We start from the raw sequence: 6,400 nt of genomic DNA on the forward strand, positions 1-6,400 counted from the left end.
TAAGATTTTGAAATCAGTCTTATTTCAAGCAAGAAGTTGGACCATATGGCCTCCAAAGATCCCTTCCCCTACATTGCTTTACAAGTCTGTAATATTTTTCTTACAGAATGAAGACAAGAAGGAAATAAAGACGTGGCAGTGAGTTCTGAAATTATCTGCATGACCCTAAATCACTTTGGCTCCATTTACAGTGCATAATGCTCCAAAGTCACTAATACATCTACTGGTCACTGCACAACACCACATGTGAAAAATGCAATATAAATCTGAAATAGCATCCTTGCTAATTAGCATGCTTGCAGATTGCTGTGCTGATATTGTTTCGCTGCCTACTGTTGTGAAGCCAGACTGCAGAACTGAAGACACGCTCTGAATTGCTCTGTGCCTCAGTATTTCATTTATGTAATGAGAATGATCACTCTGGTTTTGTCTGTTTAGCTTGTGAACAACTCAGGGACACAGGTCCTCTTTTATTACAAATAAATACAACACCTTGGAGCCCAGAGTTTAAGCTCAGGATCACAGAGGGTGTTCTCACAAACAAAATTCCCAGTAATAACAATATCATAAGAAGACAGCCCAAGAGGATTAGATTCTCTCTTCTGCCCAATCTTTCACAGAAAAAAATGGATTTAAAAATGTAAGTCTATCTGAACAGAACAGAGCTGGAATCACGTTTCTAAACAGTAAACTAATTATTCCAGATCTGTCATTTCCTTGGAGGTTACAGGAGGAAGCCATCCCCTTGACAAACTTTGTATTTATAGGGCAGTGCATAGAATCCTAGATTTTTTTCACGTGGGAAAGACCATCAGGATCATCGAATCCAACCATTATCTGTCTACCAAGTTGGGTGCTAAACTATGTCTCTCAATACCACATTTCTATGTCTTCTGAATAACTCCAGGGATAGGGATTGAGCCACCTTCATGGGGAGCCTATTGGTGTTTGATAACCCTTTCAGTCAAGAAGTTTCTTCTAATCTCCCATCTAAACGTCCCCTGGTGCAATTGGAGGCCATTTCCTCTCATCCTATCACTTGTAACTGGGGAGAAAAGACCAACACCCACCTCATTACAACCTCCTAGGGAGTTGTAGAGAGCAAGAAGGTCTCCTCTCAGCCTCCTTTTTTCCAGATTAAACAGTCCTAGTTCCCTCAGCTGCTCCTCAGAAGACCTGTTCCCTAGAGCCATCACCAGATTTGTTGCCATTCATTGGGCATGCTCCAGCACCTCAATGTCTTTCTTGTAGTAAAGGACTCAAAACTGAACACAACACTCAAGATGTGGTCTCACCAGTGCAGAGTAGAGGGGGACAATCACTTCCCTTGTTCTGCTTGTCACACTTTTCCTGATATAGGCCAGGATGCTGTTCACCACCTTGGCCACCTGAGCACATTGCTGACACATTTGACCACCTTTCCAGCCACTTCTCCCCAACTCTGTAGTTTTGCATGCAGTTGTTGCAGCCCAAGCACAGGACTCTGGCATTTTGCCTTATGGTATCTCATAAAGTTGACCTCAGCCCATCCACCAAACCTGCCCAGGTTCCTCTGCAGAGCCCTCCTACCCTCATGCAGGTTAACACTCTCAGCTTAGTGTCAGCTCTCTCCAAGAAACGTCTTTTTTCTATAGTTTTGATATTTATTCTACTTGGTGAAAAAATGTCACTGGCAAGACTTGTTGGAAGCAGTTCAAACAACAGAAGGAAACCAATCAAATCACAAATATTAGCTACAAGCTTCTGATTAGTTTTTGGATGATTTTGGACAATGTAACTCTGAAAAAAAAAAGAACTGGCATTTTCAGTCCTCCAGAAAAATGAATCAAGGGAGCTGGGTAGTGGATTCAGAAAATTAAGGTCATGTTTGTTTTCCTTCATTCTGCATGTGCAATTCTAACACTTCTTAATCAATCTCTTGAATGTCCCAAGCAAAATGATGAGCAGCTACAACTGAAAGATCAGCAGGCAGAGAAAAAGGTTGTACATTAGATACTCCTGAAATTGTCCCCTAGTTGTCCCTAAGCAGAACAGCTCTACCAGTACAGCAACAGCAAAACTACTTATGTAACCTGGCCAATAAAAGTGTTATTATTACATATAACCAATACAACAAGCAAAATAGATTGAGAGAGAGACTCCACCTTTTTTCTCAATCAATATTCTCAACCATGGTTTAACTTAGATACTAGAATCCACATGATTCAGAAGCAATCAAATTTGATAGGCTTCATGAAATTTGCTTTCTGTTGCACTTTCCAAAATGCATGTTGCTAAGAGTTTGATTCTGTCTACACTGTTAACCAAACAGTTTCAATACAGGGTTTCAACAGTTTCAATCCAGCTCATACTGTCCAATGTCCCTTGACAATTATATATTATTTGTCCAGTGCAGACAGAGCTTTAGTGACCTTTAGAAATTAACAAGCTAGGATGAATATATATCCACTAAAAATATGACTACAGTTTGCTCTTCAAGTCACAATGCACTTCCAAATAAGAGCGATCTCATTTCACACAGTATCACAGTATCACAGTATCATCAAGGTTGGAAGAGACCTCACAGATCATCAAGTCCAACCCTTTACCACAGAGCTCAAGGCTAGACCATGGCACCAAGTGCCACGTCCAACCTTGCCTTGAACAGCCCCAGGGACGGCAACTCCACCACCTCCCCGGGCAGCCCATTCCAGTGTCCAATGACTCTCTCAGTGAAGAACTTTCTCCTCACCTCCAGCCTAAATCTCCCCTGGCGCAGCCTGAGGCTGTGTCCTCTCGTTCTGGCGCTGGCCACCTGAGAGAAGAGAGCAACCTCCTCCTGGCCACAACCACCCCTCAGGTAGTTGTAGACAGCAATAAGGTCACCCCTGAGCCTCCTCTTCTCCAGGCTAAACAATCCCAGCTCCCTCAGCCTCTCCTCATAGGGCTTGTGCTCAAGGCCTCTCCCCAGCCTCGTCGCCCTTCTCTGGACATGCTCAAGCATCTCAATGTCCATCCTAAACTGAGGGGCCCAGAACTGAACACAGTACTCAAGGTGAGGTCTAACCAGTGCAGAGTACAGGGGCAGAATGACCTCCCTGCTCCTGCTGACCACACCATTCCTGCACTGTAGCAAAGAGTGCTTAGCCGTTCAAGAAGTTCTTATGTTGGGTGGTGCATGTGGAGCAAATGATAAAGTATGACTTCAAAAAAAGGGACTAATAAGAGATGTCTTCAGGAACAAATACATGTAATACCTGTGAAAGAAAAAGACTGGCACGATTTGGAAGCCGAATGTTGACTTACAGATGGAAAGACCTATTTGCCAAGACAGGAATGTTTCCTAAAGAACATTTCATACTCTTCTGTCTAGTCTAATTTTCCTAATTTAAGTACTGGGTTAAATCCCATTCTGAGAGCAGTAAAGCACACAGGCATCACTGTCAAAGGAATGCTGATTTACATAGTGTGATCAGTAGCTCTGCTCTGACAGATTATGTATTTTGTATCTTTATTAACTGTGCATCATTTTTACATTCTGTTCCAGTTAGCTACTGACAGAGAACTATTTTTTTTAAATCAGATCTCAAGGCAAAGAAATCTCAGTGTGGAAAAACAAATACTTTACTCAATCTCCTTCAAAGTATTGAGCTAAATGACACATCCATTTAAATTGGTGGAATCCTGATGAGTAGCTTTAAATAGCTTTTGAAGTAAAACCACCACAAAATACTAGACATTTTGTAAAGCTGAGTTAAATTAGTATTAGACAAATTATTACTCTTACATTTTTTGTTACAGATGGAGCTGTCTTCCTCTGAAGTCACCAAGAGTATTAACATCAATTTAGTTAACTTTAAGGAAGATTTAGTCCACAAAGAGTTATTTTGCCATGAACAAAGGACAAAATTGAGTCTGAATCTCAGCTTCTCCAGCAAGGTACTGAACTCAGTTCAGAGGTACTTAGATGCCATCTCCCACAGGACAAGAACTAGACATGTAAATATATTTAAGAACCTGAAACTCATTAGCTCTGATCCATATTGATGACACCATGTATTCACCATTTCCCAAAATAGGTGAATATTAAGTATAACAATGTGGGAAAGCAGCAAGATAAGATCTGTATTATACCAAAGGAGAGCTCAGCCTCTGCAGTGATGAGGGCTGGATTCATTTTCCAAAATTCACTATGAACCAAGGGCACTCATGGAGCACAAATCCTATGAGGAGAGGTTGAGGGAGCTGGGCCTGTTTAGCCTGGAGAAGAGGAGGCTCAGGGGTGACCTTATTGCTTTCTACAACTACCTGAAGGGGCATTGTAGCCAGGTGGGGGGTGGCCTCTTCTCCCAGGCAACCAGCAATAGAACAAGGGGACACAGTCTCAAGTTGTGCCAGGGTAGGTATAGGCTGGATATTAGGAAGAAGTTCTTCACAGAGAGAGTGATTTGCCATTGGAATGGGCTGCCCAGGGAGGTGGTGGAGGCACCATCCCTGGAGGTGTTCAAGAAAAGCCTGGATGAGGCACTTGGTGCCATGGTCTAGTTGACTGGGTAGGGCTGGGTGATAGGTTGGACTGGATGATCTTGGAGTTCTCTTCCAACCTGGTTGATTCTATGATTCTATGATTCTATGGTTCTAATTTGAAGCAATGTGCAGCTCGGTGGCTAGTGTTCAGTTTTGGACTTTGTACTCTATCTCTTAACAACCACCCCCTCCACAGCAACAGAACCTGGCTGACTGGAATCACCCTGCAGGACAGAGTCAGCCAACGCACCAAGTTTTTCTTTATACTTAGGTGAAACTTCCTGTGATATAGTTTGTGTCTATTGCCCCTTCTCCTATCACTAAGCACCACTGAAAGAAGTCCAGCCTTATCCTCTTGACACCTGCCCTTTAGATACTTGGTAACACTGATTAAGATTGATTGGTGAGATCCCTTCTCAGAGTTCTCCAGAGCCCCAGACCTCTCAGCCTCTCCTTGTAAGAGAGGTGCTCCAGTCATTGCTATTATCTTTGTGGTCCCCCATTAGGCTCTCCAGTAGTTCCCTGTCTCTCTTGAACTGTGGAGCCCAGAACTGGATACAGTACTCCAGGAGTGGCCTCACTAGGGCTGAGTAGAGAGGCAGAACCTCCCTCGACCTGATGGTCATGCTTTTCTTAATGAACCACAGAAGAGCATCTGCCTTCTTCACACAAGAGCATACTGCTGCCTCATGATTAACTTCTTGTCCCCTAACTCTCTCCCACCTTTAAAAAAAGAAAAGCACAAACAAACAACAGAACTAACCTTGGGAGGAACTCTTCCTTGAGATCCTCAGATCTTATTCCAGTTGGAGCCTGAGGTTCAAACTCAAGTGCTACAAAATAGGCCTTGTGGTGTGTTCAAAACTTGAAGATTTCAAAGAGCACTGATTCTTAGCTGTCTTTTTAAAGGCCACAGTAAATTCAGAGGTATTGTGTCTCTCCAAGAGCCTAGCCATCTCACACTCACGGGAGCTCTGTTGCTTTCTATGGAGTCAGAAACCTCTGAACCTCCTTTGCTTTAAATGAATTGTGGAATTCCTTCTCTGCTAAGTACCTTTATTGATTTGCTTCAGACTTTCTAGAAAAACTCTTCCACAGGATGTAAAGATTTTCTGTGACAGGAAGCAAGAGGTGAATTATCCTGGTGAAATAAAGGAGCTAGAGTTTGGGGAAAAGACAAAAGGTCACTGGACAAATCAGTAATTTGCTGTCACAGTATCACACAGTATCACAGTATCACAGTATCATCAAGGTTGGAAGAGACCTCATAGATTATCAAGCCCAATCCTTTACCACAGAGCTCAAGGCTAGACCATGGCACCAAGTGCCACGTCCAATCTTGCCTTGAACAGCTCCAGGGACGGCGACTCCACCACCTCCCCAGGCAGCCCATTCCAGTGGCCAATGACTCTCTCAGTGAAGAACTTTCTCCTCACCTCCAGCCTAAATCTCCCCTGGCGCAGCCTGAGGCTGTGTCCTCTTGTTCTGGCGCTGGCCACCTGAGAGAAGAGAGCAACCTCCTCCTGGCCACAACCACCCCTCAGGTAGTTGTAGACAGCAATAAGGTCACCCCTGAGCCTCCTCTTCTCCAGGCTAAACAATCCCAGCTCCCTCAGCCTCTCCTCGTAGGGCTGTGCTCAAGGCCTCTCACCAGCCCTGTTGCCCTTCTCTGGACACGCTCAAGCATCTCAATGTCCCTCCTAAACTGGGGGGCCCAGAACTGAACACAGTACTCAAGGTGTGGTCTAACCAGTGCAGAGTACAGGGGCAGAATGACCTCCCTGCTCCTGCTGACCACACCATTCCTGATGCAGGCCAGGATGCCACTGGCTCTCTTGGCCACCTGGGCACACTGCTGGCTCATGTTCAGGCTATGAATGTATCATGCCTCTTT

This window comes from Pogoniulus pusillus, chromosome 7 (genome assembly GCF_015220805.1).
Source record: "Pogoniulus pusillus isolate bPogPus1 chromosome 7, bPogPus1.pri, whole genome shotgun sequence".
NCBI lineage: Eukaryota > Metazoa > Chordata > Aves > Piciformes > Lybiidae > Pogoniulus > Pogoniulus pusillus.